The sequence below is a fragment of the Bison bison genome, unplaced genomic scaffold (genome assembly GCF_000754665.1).
Source record: "Bison bison bison isolate TAMUID 2011002044 unplaced genomic scaffold, Bison_UMD1.0 scf7180017864041, whole genome shotgun sequence".
Lineage (NCBI taxonomy): Eukaryota > Metazoa > Chordata > Mammalia > Artiodactyla > Bovidae > Bison > Bison bison.
In genome coordinates this window covers 5,070,700-5,090,157 of record NW_011494613.1, presented here as the reverse complement: position 1 = coordinate 5,090,157, position 19,458 = coordinate 5,070,700, and the positions used below count along the sequence as shown (strand labels likewise).

Below are 19,458 nucleotides of genomic sequence, written 5' to 3'. Positions count from 1 at the left end.
TAGGATGGATGGATGGATGGATGGATAGGTAAATGGATGGTAGATGGATAGGTAGGTAGGTAGATAGATAGACTAACAAATGACTTCCTTGACAATGAAAAATTGATCCACTTTGATTTTACAGCTAAAAGCAGAATCCTCAGCACAGGTTCAGTCCCAGGAAAGAGTAACAATTCAGAATATCCACCCCACAAGGTTTTTGCATGTAATAACTCATTCATCTTTAACTTTATGGGCTTGTAAATGATAAAGGAAGAAAGTACTTTTCTGAGACCAAACTGAAGATTTTTATCTGCTCTCAAAGATTTTCCAATTAACCACCTCAAACCAAATTTTTATGATTGGCATTTACATCCTATCTTTCCAAAGTAAATTTAGAACTCAATTTGGTTTGATTCAGAGCTCAGAAATGTTAATTATATTACCTAAACGTGTGAGTCTTGACCAAAGTGAAGTATTTTAATTTAAAATCCAGTCATTTGTACTAAATACAGAGTACCCAAATGGCTGTCCACAGGCAAATGAGGCTCTGATTAAGGTTTCATTATTTATAGTGAAATTGAGAAAAATAAGAGCAATGCAGAAAGTTTTTCATAAAACTAAACTGATTTAATTTTTATTTCTATCTATAATATTTATTTTATAATTAATTCTTGGAAAAATATGTCATACATTAAATAAGAACACCACATAATAAATGCATATTGCATGTGATTAAGATATAATCCTAAATTGTCCATGAATTAAAAATTAAAGAAGACAATTATATCAGTAGGGTTACAGTGAGGAGGCAGCAATCACACAGTTATTTGAATGAAGAGAATTTTAAAAATTGGAAACTGGAGAAATAAAAAACATTAAGATATCAGAAATAGCAACTGCAGAAAGTAGCTATCTCCACCTGTAGGGTTGGAGGAACAAGGAAAGAGGTTGTTAAAACTTAGAAACTAGAAAAGTACAGGAGGGAGCCCATATGGACTCAAACATCCGAGGTGACGCTGCATGCCTGATGCTTATGTTGAGGGTTGGGGTGGAGGGAGTTGTGCACAAGGAATTTCTTTCTGCAAGTATTGGAAAACTGGCAAACCACTCCCACTTAATGCTGTAGGAGGGAGGGAACTGCAGCTGCCTGGTGAAGGGCTGCTGAGCTAATGCTCACAGGAACAGGAAGAAGGCAGAAAGAAAACTGGAAGCTGACAGGCTGCAGCAAGTCCCTCCTTTCTCCTGCCACCTCCCAGTCTCCTCTAACACTCCCTAGTGGAAGAGCCTAACAGGGAGCCAGCTTAACAGAGTAAAAGTGGAGTTTACAGAGTCCAAGCATCACAAAGCGGGGTACAAAAGGGCTTAAGAAGTAAACTGGTACAATACTGCTGGCTTTTACTTACTAAATTTTCACTTATATATAAATACCACTTAGTGACATAATTTTATCAATAGAAACTTTATAAGTCAAGTCAGTGAAAGTGAGGTACAGGAACCAAGAGCCTGTTATGCAGAGTGAAGTAAGTCAGAAAGAGAAAAACAAATATATATTAATGCATATAAATATGGGATCTAGAAAAAATGGTACTGATGAACCAATCTGCAGGGCAGGAATAGAGATGCAGACGTAGAAAATGGGCATGTGGTGGACTCATCCGGGAAAGGAGAAGACGGGAGGAATTGAGACAATAGCACTGAAACATGTATACTACCATGTGTAAAACAGATAGCTAGTGGGAATTTGCTGTATAACACAGGGAGCTCGGCCTGGTGCCCTGTGATGACCTAGAGGGTTGGGATGGGGTGAGGGAAGCTCAAGAGGGAGGGGAATACATGTATACTTACTGCTGATTCACGTTGTTGTGAGACCCTGGGAGAAAGCAAACTTGCCATCTCTCACCTTTGTAGCCTTGTATTGGAGAGGGGGACACTGGGGGCACTCTCAAGGTCGAGTTGCTCTCCAGACTTTGTGCTACCAACTTCAGAACTTTTCTCTTTTGATGCTCTTCAACTGTACCCTTGCCTTTGAAGCTCCCACCACTATATAGAACCACTCTTCTCTTCCCATGCTTAACACTTTTGTTACCAGCCTCCAAACCACTCCACCATGTTCATTAAGATCTGAAGCATCTGGCTCAAGATACTCCTTCACACCCTGAATCCTGCCATGTTCAGCCTGATTCAATCATACATATGAAGGAAACATTAAATAGTAACTGCACAGTTGTCTGATCCAGACCCCTACAACACACTTGGCTTCTGCAGCACTTCAGCAATACTGTCTCAGGAAATAACCAAAACATCAACCTTAATTATAATCACTAATTTCTGGACTACTGAACTCTGAAACTAAATCCACCTAAATTCTCTAGTCCTTTCACTCATCTTAAGGCTTACCTAAGGCTTACCTTAAAGCTTCTCTCTCTAACCACTTTCCCAAACTATCAGCCCCTTTAATTTTGTCTTTCTAACTTAATCAGGAGTTATAATTAACATTTATTGAGAGCTTACTCTGCCAGGCCCTACTCTAAGTGCTGCATAAATATCACCTCATTTCATTCTCACAGCAACCTTACAAGGAAGAAGCCGCTACAATCTTGTAGACAGTTATTTCTACCATTTTCTAGCCATGCCTTCAATTTCCTTTAACAGTGTACAACACTTGCCTACCTAACTGTGGGCGTATTTTATCCTTTTTTTTTTCAGACTTCAAAAAAAGAAATCACATAATTATAGAAAAAACAGCATAATTAAATTGATTGGTTCAAGTTCCTAAGCTAAGACTCCAGCATTATTCAGTAGCCCCATATGCACCCCAAGTTAAATTCCTTTGCCACTTTTACGAAAGAGTTCCAAAGCTTTAACGCTCTGTTCAAGCTGCATTTTATGTTCTCTTCTGCTACTCTACTCAACTCTATTCTATTCTCACCCTCACTCTCAACCTATGGCCTGAACTTCCACTTTATGAAGAATATAGACATCATAAAGCATAATTTCCCTCTCCTTGAGCTCCAGTTTTATCGAAGTGTGCTTATTTTTTGTCACCAGTCTGAAAGGAAGGAGATTGCCTTGACTCAACCCCTTCTTTCTTACCTCATGATCTCATTTCATCTGTCTCTCTTCTATCTTCAGTCCTTCATTCAACAAATATTCATGAGCATCTACTAGGTGTTAGAACCTGTTTGAGGGAAACTGGATACATAAGTGGACAAAACAAATATCCTTGCCCTTACATTTTAGCCTCTCTACTGGTCCATGTGCCTTAGATCTTCTTTAAATAATCAAATTCACCTTATATACCCACCAGACGGTAAAGCGTCTGCCTACAATGTGGTAGACCCAGGTTCAATCCCTGGGTTGGGAAGATCTCCTGGAGAAGGAAATGGCACCCCACTCCAGTATTCTTGCCTGGAAAATCCCATGGACAGAGCAGCCTGGTAAGGACCTCTGTCCCAGAGGACCATGGGGTTGCAAAGAGTCGGACACGACTGAGCGACTTCACTTCACTTCATGCATCTCCAAAAAAAGTTGTCAGTTGCAACTTGTCTCTTCATCATTAAATTACTTAAAAAGGATATCCATGAGGGGTAGGAAGCAATATCTTAAGAATGAAGTATATGGTAAATAACTGCTAAACAGAAAGAATCACGGTGATGCCACCAAATAAAATGCCCATGAGCCACAGAGTCACACACTTGTCCCCCCTCTTCCTGAGGCTGCCTGCTTCTCTGGACGACCAAGATTCAGAGAAAGCATCCCCAGAAACGATGTGTGCTCAGGGGATGTGATTCATCACACCCAAACTGCAGACGCCAGTTGATAGCAAACTCAGCTTACTTTCCCTTCACTTTTGGGTAGCTAAAGGCCTTAAAGAAAGATTATAGGACAAATGTTTCCAGGCCTCCAACTCAAATCCAGCATAAATTCTAAGAGTATGGATGAGAAAGTACCAGATTAAAGTAGAGTAGGAAGTCAAGTCAAGGAGAGTGCACCCATAATTCTCTAGGCAAACAGCAGGCCTCTATAGATGAATAACAGAAAAACTTGAATACAGAGCCTGTGAAAAACTATTACTAAATGAATTAAATGTGATATGAGAAAAACAAATGGAAAATATTTGTTCAAAATATGCTTGTAATTGAAGAAACAATTTTAAATAAGGATTATTCACTCAGTCTCCCTTGCTGGTTTTGAGTATAGAGGAAAGAGATCACAAGGCAAGGAATATAAAAAGGCTCTGCTGCTGCTGCTGCTGCTGCTGCTGCTAAGTTGCTTCAGTTGTGTCCGACTCTGTGCGACCCCATAGACGGCAGCCCACCAGGCTCCCCTGTCCCTGGGATTCTCCAGGCAAGAACACTGGAGTGGGTTACCATTTCCTTCTCCAATGCATGAAAGTGAAAAGTGGAAGTGAAGTCGCTCAGTCGCGTCCGACTCTTAGTGACCCCATGGACTGCAGCCCACCAGGCTCCTCTGTCCATGGGATTTTCCAGGCAAGAGTACTGGAGGGGGTGCCGTTGCCTTCTCCTAAAAAGCCTCTAGAAAATGGAAAAGGCAAGGAAATGAATTCTTCCCTGGAGCCTTCATAAAGGAACACAACTTCACCAACACCTTCAATTAAGGCCTATTCCCTAATCTATTTTGAGTTAATTTCAATGTATGGTATAATACAGTTCATTTTTTTGCTTGCGGATATCCAGTACTCCCAACATTTACTGAAGAGACTTTCATTTCTCCATTGCATATTCTTGCCTCTTTTGTAAAAAATAACTGACCTTATATGGTTTGTTTCAAGACTCTCTGTTCTGTTACATTGACCTCTGAGTGTGTTTTTATACCAGCATCATACTGTTTTGATTACTACAGATTTGTAATTTGGTTTGAAGTTAGGCAGTGCGATGCCTCCAGCTTTGCTGTTTTTACTCAAGACTGATTTCAAATTTGGGGGTCTTTTATGGATCAAATTTTAGAATTGTTTGTTCTATTTCTACGAAAAATTTCATTGGAACTTTTATAGAGATTATACTGAATGAACATTTCAGCAATATTTTTAATCTATGAATATGGAATATCTTTCCATTTTGTCTTCATTTTAATCATCAATGTCTTACACTTTTCAGTGTACAGATCTCTCACCTCCTTGGTTATATTTGCTAAGTAAGTATTAATATTTTATTATTTTGATACAATTATAAATGATTATTAATTTTTCTGATAGTTCATTGTTAATATATAGAAAAGCAACTAATTTTGTATACTGATTTTGTATCCTGCAAATTTACTGAATTTTTATTAGTCCTAACAGTTTTATAGAGAAGTCCTATGGTTTTCTGTATCTAATATCATATCATCTGCAAAAAGAGACTTCTGTTCCTTGTTTATTTGGATTATTTTATTTTTTTGTCTAATTGTTCTGGCTATAACTTACAGTACTATGCTGAATAAAAGTGACAGAAGTGGCATCTTTGCCTTGTTCCTAATGTTAAAGGTAGTTTTCAGCTTTTCACCATTAAGTATGATGTTAGCTATGGGCTGGCATCACCAACTCATGGGTTTTGGTGAACTCTGGGAGTTGGTGATGGACAGGGAGGCCTGGGGTGCTGTGGTTTATGGGGTTGCAAAGAGTCAGACACGACTGAGTGACTGAACTGAAGTAGCTGTGGGCTTGGTATCTTGGAAACCCATCCCTCATGTGGGAGTCAAAAGCTGAGGTGCTAGATGTACAGTGCAAACTCTGCTTCTCAGGGAGAAGCTGGGAATAGGCATTCTCTCTCAATAGTATTTCACTCCTGGGCGCAGAGTTTATAGTGAGCATGTGTCTCTGCCTTTCCTACCCATTTTGTGTTTTTTCATATGTCTGATATATAGAAATTGCTTAGCTAGTTTCTCAATTGTTTTTTCAGAGGGAATTTCTCAGAATGTACCTATATACATGATGCTTCCTTGAGAGGAAGAATATTCAGGAGCCTCCTATGTCAACATCTTGATAAAGTCTCCAAACTTTCGCTATTCCTAGAAGATACTGGAAGACATTGAAATGGCTCACTCACTACATGTCTTAACTTCTTCTGACATGCTGAGGCTAACCAGCTAAAAACTATTTCACAACCCCTTGTACCTAGGGTTCTAGAATTTAAGTTCCTACCATCAGATGTTAAACTGGACTTTGGCACTCACTTTGTTGGTGTGGTTTGGGACAGCAATGGCACCAGCTGGGACAGCAGCTTCCTAAATTGGCAGACTATTTTCTGCTCATAGCAGAGGTTCAGGAGCTAATAACTTAGCCATTTCTTTCTGATACTATAGTGTCCTGCTTGGGTTAAAAGCAATAATCTCCTGACAGCCAGTGTAAGTTGGGAACCCTTCCTGGAAGCTCAACCTAGAATCTGTGAGCCATTTAATACTCTGAAGAATCTCTTTGTGTTCAAACTGACTATAGTGAGTTTTAATCTCCAAAACTGAACACTGACCAAAACACTACTTATTTATTCTGGAGAAAATTTCCATCTGTGAAGAAAGAGATTTGTGACCAAGACAGCAATTCAGACACAGATTTCACTCTGCATATTAGACTCTTAAGTCAGTAAAGCAGGAACCACCTAAAAAACAAAGAATGGCAATTACCCTGTGCTATAGTAGGTCCTTATTATCTACTTTATATATAATGTGTATCTGTTAATCCCAAACTCCTAATTTATCCCTCACCCTGCTTTTCCCTTAGTAACCATAAATTTGTTTTCTATGTCTGTCAGTCTGTTTCTGCTTTGTAAATAAGTTCATTTGTATCATTTTTTTAGATTCTACATATAAGTGATATTCAATATCTTGTATCAATATTCAATACCCATAATGGAAAATAATCTGAAAAATAATATACATATTTACATATATATTAAACTGAATCACTTGGCTGTAAACAAAATCTAACACAACATTGTAAATCAACTATTCTTCAATTTTAAAAAAAGAATGGCAAGCAATGATGTGTTATGGTCCTCAGTGGGCATTTGACGTGTTGAAATTTGGATGTAGCATTTAAAAAGATATCCGAATATCTTTACTAAAACTTAAGAAAGTAACATGTACTGTTGTCCTATATATTTCTTTCTATAAACATGCATCAGGACTTTTCCATATAAACACCTTCAAGAAGCAGTAACTACTCATCTGCATGAACCTACAGGCCCAGGGAAGGTCAAGCATTGATTTAACTCCAATAGGAAGCATAAGAAAACTCAGAATCCAGGTCTATTACTCCTGGAGCCTCAAAGCCGTTCTGTCTGAATTTAGTTATCCGTCTTTCTTTACCTCTGGGCTGTGGAGAAGCTTTACAGATCCTATTCTTTTAACCCTACTTCAAGTACTGACTGATGACCGCCTAAGAAGGATATGTGACATTCTCCGTGGTTTTGACTTCTATAGTCCCGTGATTATTTCCTAGGTGCACAAACAGCCGCCATAGAATAGACAATAAATTTTTGTAACAGATAGTGTGGCGACAGGAAATATTTGAGTGTCAAAGGTATAAAGCATCCTGGATAGTTGAGATACGTATCAAAAAACAGACCTAGCTCCTGCTCTTAACTGACAGGCAGTGCCCACTTTGCTTGAGTGTTTCTGCTTGCTTGTAAAGTCAGAGCTCAACTGAAACAGCAAAAAGCACAGATGCAGAGCTTAATTTGAACTGGGCTTCTATACCTATACAACTCACTTTAAATCCATTACACTATAATAAGCAATTTCTTACCAATAGTGTACTCGGACCTGGAAATGTCCAGAAGTTAACCATTTTACACTACTTGTGTATGGAAAAACTAACAAACAAATAAATCCTTTATGGAAATTTTCTATATTTCAATAGGGGTTTAGATAACCCAGGCTTTTGCATTGCTCAAAACTTATCTAATAGTATACTTAAAATCTGAATATCACAGTTATATAAATTTTACCTAGAAAAAAAAACCTGAAAAAAAAATCACATGAACGCTAAAATGTCTAGGAGTGAAAAGTACCTATGTCTGCAACTCAGTCTGAAATGCATCAGAAACTTAGATGCACAGAAGGCAAATATAACAAAATGTTAACAATCATAGATTCTAGGTGACAGATTCCAATATTCTTTGTATTGCTGCTGCTGCTGCTGCTAAGTCGCTTCAGTCGTGTCCAACTCTGTGCGACCCCATAGACGGCAGCCCACCAGGCTCCCCATCCCTGGGATTCTCCAGGCAAGAACACTGGAGTGGGTTGCCATTTCCTTCTCCAATGCATGAAAGTGAAAAGTGAAAGTAAGTCGCTCAGTTGTGTCCGACCCTCAGCAACCCCATGGACTGCAGCCCACCAGGCTCCTCCATCCATGGGATTTTCCAGGCAAGAGTACTGGAGTGGGGTGCCATCGCCTTCAAAAAAAATCCATGGCAAATAATGCAAGCATGATAGATCATGGACGAAAGTGAAAGTTGCTCAGTCATGTCCAACTCTTTGTGACCTCATGGACTATACAGTTCTCCAGGCCAGAATACTGAAGTGGGTAGCCTTTCCCTTTTCCAAGGGATCTTCCCAACCCAGGGAAAGAATCCAGGTCTCCCACATTGCAGGTGGATTCTTTACCAGCTGCGCTACAAGGGCAGTTTATTTTGTAGGCACATGGAAGATGCAGAGAGGTGCAGAGGACCCTAACAAGCTCACTTAACATTACCCTACTAAAGAAAAACCTGCAAACACCAGCTGAAAACCAAAATCACAACCTTGGGGATTCTTTTTAATATCTGCAGGGCATATATTTCAAGTATTTTTATTACACTGAAAACTGAAAAATTGGTCTGCCTTCTGTTTCAAGGTAATAAACTGCTGCTAATGCCTTTAAGGAAGTGGGGATCACACAGAGGGAAGAGCCCTTTACTGTAGGCAATCTTGGTGGGTTTTGGGGGTGCAAGACCAGGAGAAAGAAAAAGGGAAGAGGAGAGGCAGAGGCAGGGAGAGGAAACAGGGAAATAGGAAGGAGATGGAGAGAGGGGGAGAGGAGAAAAGGAAAAGAAATTGAAGTTCCAAGGCCTAGAAGGGTAAAAGAGGAGCCAACCAGATGAAGGGCTGAAACAAAAGAATTCAGTGAAACTCCAAGATGTTGCACAGCTGAAGGACATTTTGAGACCTGGGAGGCCAATTCACTTGTGCTTGTTTACACTGCTGGTGTGTAAACTCTATCCTTTATCCTTTCCCCAAATCGTCACTAACATCTCTTAGATTCATGAATATTTTCTGTGAATTGGCTTTTACTGGACATCAGACAGGGAGCTCGGTTTTTCTTCTTGGGTCAGTGTAGTGGAGAAATCTTGAGACGGGCTTCAGACTCCCACAAACCTTGAATGAAAGGTATCCAGGTCAATTTTATGGAGATCTCTTGGGCTCAGGATGAATAGGAAGGAGGAGGGGGGTGGGGTTCCAACACTGGCATTTTCAATTAGCCTGTTGAGAAAATAAAAAAATTCAAACTTAGTTTTTCTCATCCATTTTTAATTCAGAACACCCTCATTACCAGATACAGAAATGCAGGAAAGACATTTTCAGCTTTTGGCGATCAGTCTTTTTTCATGGGGTAATATTGCCACCTGCTGGTATTTGAAAACAGAAATACCTTTATAACATTCAGTAGTTTTAAATTTGAAATTGTTTAGAAACCTTAAGAGACTTTCATTTATTGGCAAATTCTTCCTTTGTGCTAGAATACAAACTTGTATAAAAGGAAGTTCTTTGTCCTCAAAGACTTCGTATTATCTAATGGCAAACTTAACAAAAACACTTTCTTACTTTTCAAGATTCAGGCACCATTTCATCAGTAAAACCTACCTAAGGTGGGTGGCCTTGGCCTGCAGTGTCTTGGGGGTGGGGACTGGGGCAGGGGGTGGGTTCCCAAGGAGAGATTGAGGCGGGGTCACGGCAGTGAAAACATCAGTTCCTACCCACTAGACCAGTGGTCCATGACATGGGCCTTTTGGCTTTGCAGAAAAGAATTTCCACAAAGATACAGAAAGTAGTGAAGCATGTGAAGTATTTATTAAGAGGGAAAAGAGTATAGTACGTGTGAATAGACACGAGCACTCAGAGAGACAGTCCCTAAGTTGCACTGTCATGGCAGTTTGGATTAACTTTATGGGATATTTCTTACAGGTTTCCTTCAGCCAGTGGTTTTGACTGGCTGGTTATGTCCATATTTGGTATATCTTAGGGTCCTCCCATGTGTGCACACACATCTCTTAGCCAAGATGGATTTTACCAAAAAGGAGTACGGGTACAGAACATCCTTTGACATAACTCCTCCTTTAACATCCAAGGAGACTTTTCTGTGCATCTGTGGTCGGGGAGTTTGGGCAGGGTCCAGCCTCCTCCCGTAATTATCCTGCTTTTCTCTTCTTGAGAGTTTCAGTTCATAGGGAATGAATCTCCAATTGCTTTACCCCGGTTGCAGGGCTATCTGCCTCCTACTTCAAAACTTTTTGACAGCAAGTTCTCACCCTTCTGAAACAGAAATTGACTGCTCCCTCCCTCAGGCCCTAGTTCATCCTGTACATATTTCTTTCTTAGCACACACAATACACCACAGTACTTGTTTTATTACAACATCTGTCTCCTATAACCAGACCATAAATTCCTTGAAACTCAGGGACTGTCTCTTTGGTGCATTTATACTCCTAGTACCTGGAACAGAACCTACACATTGTAGCCAGTAAGTATTTGGTAAATGAATAAATGAATGACAGTCAAAAAGGCACAAGCAAAGTAAATATTATTACATATAAACTTTTATTAATTCAAAATAACTTTAAATATTCTGGCTTCAGATATGCACATTATGTACTTCCCTATATATGTGTGTGTGTGTGTGTGTGTGTGTGCTCATTCAAAAAACTCACATTTTGCAAAATTCATATACATGAAATCAGTAAAGAACAAATATGAAGCTACCTCAGTAGGTAATTTTTCCATCAGCATATAATCCATAAACTCTTCATTTTTATAAGGTAATCCAAAACAAGATACTGATGGACTCTCTCATCAGTTAAGAGCACCAACGAAGACAAAACATTCAGAGTAAATAAATTTTATCTATTTGATAATGAGTCACCATTGTTGAGGTACAAAAGAAACTGAAAGTTGTGATATTTGAATTATCCATGTTAGTTACATAACCCAGGATCACAAACAGAGCTGAGTTTGAGATCTATTGAGATCTGCATATGAATTCTGTGGAACTCCAGGGCACCCAAGTCCCCTAAGTTTGAACAAGAACTAGAGTTCTCTTCTTCAGAACTCTTTGGAAAGGCACTTCCAGGGAGCCTGGCTGTTTACCCTCAGTCAGGAGATAGTCAAAGAACATGCAAATGAAGTGTGGGAGGTAGGAGACCAATTCTTACAGGGGTCTATATACAAGTACCCTTAGCAGATAATCTGGATACCTCTATTTCATTAAGCAAAAGCTGATGGAAATTCCTGTATGTTCTTCCCATTTGCCTCACACCTTCTATTTCCCACTCATTCCTCTTTCCTTCTTGCCTTCCATTCCAAGGTTGATCTCATCCTTTTCCAGTTAAGTTCTGAGACCTTAACTCATAAATTATCTTTCTTCAGTCTTCCTCCTCTTTTCCTCACCTTCCTCCCTACGTATCAAAACACCAAGCTTCTTCTGTCTTGGGGGGAAAAGAGCCCTCCATTGAGTCCTGTTTCTGAACAGCCCAGCGACAAATCCTAAGTCCTTCTTACCTTATCTTCATAAAAGATTTTACTTGCTGCCACAGTTCTCTTCTCCCTTTGGTGGCACAATTTCTTGAGACCTGAGTTTTCTCAGACTTGTATCTTGATACTGCTTTCCTCACCCAGATTACCAATCATCAACAGACTTGTCAGCTTCAGTTACTCCGACTCAACTCCTGACATTTTGGGCAATAGGGATTATCACACTCGACTGAACATGCTTCTCCCCATCTTCTGCACTCTATCCTCTTCATACTTCTCAATCAGTTCTCAGTTTTCTTCCCTGGAACCTCTTCTTCTTACCTCTAAAAGAGAAGGTAGAAGAACAGTTTAGTTCTTCTAGAACTGTTTAGGACTAAACAGTTTAGTCCTCATCTTGGTCTCACTTGATATACTCTTACTTAGGGATTTCACCTATTATTTCTGTCCTTCATTAACAAAAATCTATTAAGGGCCAACCATGTGACAGGTACTTATCCTTGGAGTTTGCGATTCAGTGATGAACAAGACTGAGAAGGTCCCCATTATCATGAGTTGATATTCTTGTGTACATGTATACTGTAAGGGAAGGGCAGGTAGTGACAAATACTAAACAAATTAAACAGCAAATAAATAGGAAAGTATCAAAATATGGTAACAAAAACTTTGCAATTGAGTCTTGTTAGAGAGGCACTCTGAGCTTAGTTTCCCCAAGGCTGGTATAGGTTAACCCCAGACTATCTAGCTAGGGAGATTGCCAGTTGAGGTTTCTGTGTGAGGCTGAGGGTCATGGCTCGAAGTGAGCCACCCAAGCTGAACTGACCCCAACTCACTGCCAGATTTCAGAGGGGTCTCTAACACCAGAGGTCTTGAGAGCCAAGAAGCATCACTAGGCTCTGACCAAACTAAAGGACAGGAATCCAAAAAGAAGAGCAGCAACTGACAGAGGATATCACCATGGTGACCAGAGGAACCTTGGGACAATACAGAAATCTGAGAATCCTGCCTTCTTCAAGCCAGAAGATCACAGAAGCCACCTCTCCATCATATACTCAGATAACATCTTAGAGAGAAACACTTAAGAGCAGTTCTACTAAGACATTAAACACTACTGAAACCTGAAAGGAAATGTTTAAATGCTTACACGAGCCTAAGTTTAAAACCTGGCAATTTCCTTGTAGTTTTTGTTACTGTTGTTTGTTCCCTCATACTACCAATCCCCCAATAACCAGCAAATTGAGACTTGTAGAGGGTGAATCAGAGCAGTGACAGCAAATAAACTTTTCCCTGCAGTTCTGAGTTGTGAAATGGGTAGCCCTATGACATGGCTATGTGTCTCTAATTCTGATCTCTTTCTTGAGTTCCAGACCAGGAACAGACACACAGATGTAGAGAACAGACGTGCAGACACAGCAGAGGAAGGAGAAGGTGGAATGAATTAAGAGAGTGGCATCGACATAAACACACTACCATGTATAAAACAGCTAGTGTGAAGCTGCTGTGTAACGCAGCTTGCTGCTCCACAGCAACCTAGAGGGTAGGACAGGGGGATGGGAGGGAGGGAGGCTCATGAGGGAGGGGACAGATGTATACTTACAGCTGATTAGTGCTGTTTTACAGCAGAAACTAAAAACATTGTAAAGCAAGTATCTGCCAATAAAAATAAATAAAATGTATCTGTCTCACCTACAGACCAACTTTTTCCTAAATCCTTTGCCTCAGTTAAGATGAATTTCTGATCCTCATAATTAATCAGATTGAAAATTTTGGAGTCTCTAAAGTATCACAAGCCTAACCTGAATACTGTTCAGATATAACGTTTATTTATAGTCTCTGCCACTCTGCTAGCTCAGGGCCTCTTTAATTTCATCTAAAAGATTAAAGTCTCTTGACTGGTTTTCCTGGGAACAGGGCATGAGGATAGTCCTGTGGGAATGGAAATAAACTGAGAATCTTTGTATTAACATATTATTAACACCCATCAGAAAGTACTCCACCATGGAAGAGGCACTAACCAACCAAGTATACAGAATACTAACCAGCTGACATCATCCAGCATGTCACTGACCACCTTAGTGCTGGCATAATGGGCTAAGCTGCCAGGGTGGCAGAAACAGCGACTATGCATGGGCCCAACAGTCTGGGCTCCCTCTTACCAAGGCTGATCTAGCTAAGTCCTAAAACAGATTATATAATCTGAAAGAGACCAAAGCTGAACCCCCAGTATAGAACACTTCCCCCAGGAGACCATCAGACAGGGTAAACTGATTACACTGGACCCTTTTCCACTCTGAAAGGGGCAGTGATTCACTTTGACCAGAATCAACACCTATTAAAGGTATGGATTTGCCTTTCCTGACCACAAGTATAAATGTGAACTTGTGACTTAAAAATTTTAAATGATGCACATTTATGACTTTGCCAAAAATAAACTCCCAAACCTAAATTAAAAATAAAATGGAATAAGGAAAGAAGACAGAGACTTAACACCAGTACCTGAGATTTAACAATGTTTCTGGTTCACTTTATATCCTACAGAGCTTTGCTACTGACCAAACAGATGTACTAAAGCAAGGGAGATGTCAATACAGATTGCTTGGTGCACTATTCCTATTACATACCACAACGTTCAGAAGCTGCCAATCGGAGATGGTGATCTGGAATGCTCAAAAAGCATTCTGAAGGCATGGCTGAGGTGATGATACCATGTGAAGATAGGACACCCTCCTCTGGGTTGTAGTTATGCCCTAAATCAGTAAACATTATGCTATCGCATCTGTAAGAAGTAACATACATGTAGGCAAGAAACAAGGGGAAGAAGCAGGAGTGGCCTCCTCAGTCCCAGCGCCCATTTAGAAATTTATATTTCCTTTCCCTGCAATGCTAGGTTCTATGAATCTGGAAGTCCTGTTCTCACCAAGGGACAGAGCCCATTAAACTTTAAGTTACAACTGTCGCCTGGTCACTCCAAGTATCTTGAGCCAAGAAACAAATCTGGCAGGAGTAATTGATCTTGGTCATCAGAAAGAGGTAGGGCTTCTGTCACAAAAGTGCAGGGTATTTTTTATTGCCAGATGACAAACGTATGTTTGTCATATGATGGGCATATATGAAAGGGATCTATCTCTTCATATTCCTTTGTCCAATTTTGACAAATGGACAAATACAACAGTCCGAGCTGGACCATATCAGGTCTAGAGCTCACAGTGCCGAAGATAAAATGCATCACAACTGAACTTCCTCCTCTTCCAATCCCGCTTTGTTCACTCCCTGACAGGTGGTTTTTCAAAAGGCACTCAGCAATAAATCTTTTTGTATGCACTCTCTGCCCTTTTATCACGGCACATTTCTTTGTCATGTTAAAAAAAAAATGCAGGCTCACCTATTTTTCCTGCCCTAGAATCAGCCATTTCTAAAGAATAGGAAGCACTCTACTGCAAAAAAAACTGGTTAATCTAAGTAAAAGTCTTTCAGATTTTTATTTTGAAAATTTTCAAGCTGAAAGGTTGAAAAAAAAGAATATTTCTTCAGAGCTTATAGTAAACATTTTCTAAGCTGGCCTCTAACCACTAAAGCTGGACCATGTGTATACTGACAACTTCATTACTTAGCACCATTTCCTCTCTTATCTTTCCATTTCCCATAGTCACTGTTCAAATCCTTTTGTTGGTTAGTGTATTTTCTCAAGACCTCTAATATTTGACTCCTCAAACATCTGCACATCTCTCTCCCTGACAGGTGACTGATAACTTAGTCCAGTATAGGATTCACCGATGTAATTCTATCACTAGTTCAGTGACATTATCCTACCATCTTCTAGTCTCCAAAGTTCGATGCAAGAAATTTAGTCTCACTCTCTTTTTTTTTTTTTTCTTCACAAGTAACTTTTTTTTTCTTTCTGGAACCCAGCAAGATTTTGTTATCCCTGAAACTTAAAAAATGTGCAGGAATACATCTATTAGTTTTCCTTATCAATGCTAATTGAAATTTGGACTGAGGGAAAGGAATAGGGTAATTCTTAAAAATGCAGATCTTCTTTCTAATATGAGTTCTTACAATTTTCTTTTTTTTTTTTAACCTTGTAGAACTCCTCCTTGTATCTCCTGAATCTATTAAATTTATGTCTTCTTTTGTTATTTCATTTTGTTTTTAATCTAGGGTTGGTGGGAAGGTATTTTTGGCAAAGCCACACATGTGCATCATTTAAAATTTTATAAGACTTGTTATGAAAAACATTAGGCCTCACACATTTCAGGGGCTTCCCTGGTGGCTCAGACGGTAAAGAATCTGCCTGCAATGCAGGAAACCTGGGTTCGATCCCTGGGTTGAGAAAATCCCCTGGAGAAGGGAATGGCAACCCATGAGAATTCCATGGACAGAGGAGCCTGGCAGGCAACAGTCCATGGGGTGCAAAGAGTCAAACATGATTGAGCAACTTTCAGTTCACTTCACAATTCCACACATTTCAAATTTCTCACCCTAGAAGGCAACTACTTTCAGTTCTTCCTGTTGGTTTCCGGTATTTATCCCTAGTCTCTACATAACATGTTTACAGTCACGTTCTTACTATCAGTTACTGGCTTTACTATCTACCGATAATATTATTAATACAGATGATGAGAATTTAGCTCTTTCACATATAACCACCATTCTCACCCCACCCCACCCCCCCCCAACACACACCTGGGTTCCCACATTCTTTCAAAATCTTATAAAGTTATGATAAATCAATATCCATTTTCTCCTAGTCTCTCTCCCTCACACAGCTCCCCTAGCCAGCTCTTCTAAAGGTCTGTGGTATCAATACCATAGGATAATACTGCAGGACCCATATCTATTGTTTAGATTAATCTTGTTTATGTTGACCATGTAAATACTATGATAGCTGAATCATGTTTACTATGATTATTTTCTCTAATTAAGAATTATTTTTTTTACTTTTCTATGTTTTAACATTAATTTTTCCTCCTATATTCTCCAGAGCTTGTGTAAATCTCTTCCCAATAGAGTCAAATCCACTGATTATTTTATTAATTTCATCTTCTTGAAGAAGTCTCTCCTTGAGCTTTCTGACCTGTCACAATCTATATCAACTCATTTTCAGGCCTGCTACAAAGCTATCATTTGATGTGTCTCTTTACCCACACTCAGCAAATTCCTTTGTCTCTTTTATGTTGGATCCTGTTCCCTCAATTTTGTTTTCTTCTTCCTTGATTTACACCAGTATTTTAATGATGCACAGGCTCCAATAATGTCCACAGAAATGATATGTGGAAAATCAACCTCTGAATGTTTTTGTTATAATTTATTTCTCTGTATGAATTTGTTCACAGTTTTTAGATATTCTTCCTCTTGATTTTTCCAATCCACTAATTTGGATTGATCTCCAGAGTGACTCTCCTTAAATTCATCTTCTAAAGTTTAATTTCAGTGATTTTTTTCCTATGTTTATATGCATGATGGTTAATTTCATGCATAAACTTGATTGGCCAAGAGGTACTCACATTAAACATTATTTCTGGGGTTTATGAGGGAGTTTCTGGATAAGATTAGCATTTGAATTGGTAGACTCACTGGAATGCCTTGCCCAGTTGTGGATGGGCACCATCCGATTCGTTGAGGGTCTAAATGGAACAAAAGGTGGAGGAAGGACGTATTTGCTTCTTTTTCCAGCTTCACTGAGCTGAGACACCTCATCTCATCTTCTGCCCTTGAAGTGGAATTTACCTCACTGGCTCCTCTGGTTCTCAGGCCTTTAGGCTCAGACTGAATTACACCACTGCCATTCTCAGGTCTCCAGTTTATAGAGAGTAGATCATGGGATTCCTCAGGTCCTAGAAGTTCTGTTTCTCTGGAGAACCTTGACTGCTACAGATTCTGGTACTGAGAGTGGGATGCTGCCATAACAAATAACTTAAAAAGTGGAAGTGACTTTGCAACTGGTTTACTGGTAGCAGCTGGAAGAGTTTAGAGGTACACACTAGAAATATGAGCATTAAGGCTATTTATGCTAAGGGTTCAGAAAGAAAATAAGAGAGGAAAGAAAACCTGTCTTCTTAGAGAATATTTAAGTAACCCTAAGGAGAATGTTGGTAGAAGTATGGACCACAAAAGCCATTATGATAGGTCTCAGAAGGAAATGAGGAACATGTCATTGGAAACTGGAGAAAAAGTGATCCTTATAAAGTGGCAAGGAACTTGACTGAACTGACTTCATGTTCTAGTGTTCTGTGGAAGGTGGAACTTGCAAGTAATTAAATTGGATATTTAGCTGAGGATATCTCTATGCAAAATACTGAAGGAGTGGCCTGGCTCCTCCTGACTACTTATGGCAAAATGTGAAAAGACAGAAATGATTTGAAGATGGAATTCTTAAGCAAAAAGGAACTATAACTTAAAGATTTGGAAAATTCTCAGCCTACATATATGGCAAAATACAAAAGCATTCCTTGAAGAGAATACTAAAAGTACAATAAAGTCCACAAAGCAAACCATAAGATATACTTAAAAGTAAATATATTACAAGTCACAGTCACTGATCATAATTTAATAATATAAGAAATAATTTTTAAAAGTTTGAAATACCTTAACGATTTGAAAATTAACTCCTGATTAAGGAGAAAAATCACAAACACTCGTGATTGCATGCATGCTAAGTCACTTCAGTCTGTCCAACTCTCTGCAATCCCAGGGAGTGTAGCCCATTAGGCTCCTATGTCCATGGTATTCTCAGGGCAAGAACACTGGAGTAGATTGCCATTTCTTCCTCCAGGGGATCTTCCTGACTTAGGGACAGAACTTGCGTCTCTTGCGTCTTCTGCATTGGCAAGCAGGTTCTTTATCCACTAGCGCCACCTGGTATGCCCACAAACACTTTAGAAATTAATGAAAAAGTAACTCCATAAAAATCTACAGAACACAGAAAAAGCCATAATTAGATAAAAACTGATGTCCCTAAATCCTTTCATTATGAAGACAAATGAGCACAAGTTCAGAAACATGTTTATCCTAAGTATTTTTTTAAAAAGCACAAAGTTAACTAAAAGAAAATTTGAGGAGTCAACAGATAAAGATAACAGAAACAATCTATGATACAGAAAAACAGTAGAAGAGTTACTAAATAATTCCAAAAGATGCTGTTTTAAAGACTAACAAACAAGATATATACACACACAAACACATACACCATTTATGATCCTGCTTAAAAATGTGAGGACAAAACAAATATTAGCAAGAGTAGAAATAGAAGAAATGTGTGATTTCCTAGAAAATACAAATAAACCAGAGAAAACCAGGTAGAAAACCAACTTGATGAATTACCAAAGAAGGGATTCGAAAGGTGACTATTATTTTAGATAATAATAACACATCCAAAAAAGCTTTAAATCTTAGTCTATCTTTTAGGAACAAATAATTACAATATTATTTAAATTATTTCATATCAAACATAAAGATGAAATGTGCCTTAATTCATTTCATGAAGCCAGCATAACTTTATTACCAGAACTTAATTAAAAAAATAAATTCAAAATGATAAACCATTCTAATTATTTCAGCTACTAAGACTGCATTAAAAAATGACCCTAGTAATTATTGACCTAAGTGCAAAGAAATAGAGGAAAAAAATAGAATGGGAAAGACTAGAGATCTCTTCAAGAAAATTAGAGATATCAAGGGAATATTTCTTGCAAAGATGGGCTCAATAAAGGACAGAAATGGTATGGACCTTACAGAAGCAGAAGATATTAAGAAGAG

General features: G+C 38.9%; 1 long non-coding RNA gene across 3 annotated transcripts in view; it reads right to left on the bottom strand.

Annotated features, from left to right (window-relative positions):
• Window positions 1-671: 671 nt before the first annotated feature.
• The window catches only part of LOC104985262, a 52,693-nt gene continuing 33,906 nt past the window's right edge, over window positions 672-19,458 (bottom strand). For all 3 annotated transcript variants that reach the window (XR_824873.1, XR_824874.1, XR_824872.1), the window contains 3 exons: window positions 11,734-12,029; window positions 9,337-9,441; window positions 672-3,160 (listed from right to left, as the gene is read on the bottom strand). This is a non-coding gene — a long non-coding RNA (uncharacterized LOC104985262). The remainder of the gene's footprint in view (window positions 3,161-9,336; window positions 9,442-11,733; window positions 12,030-19,458) is intronic.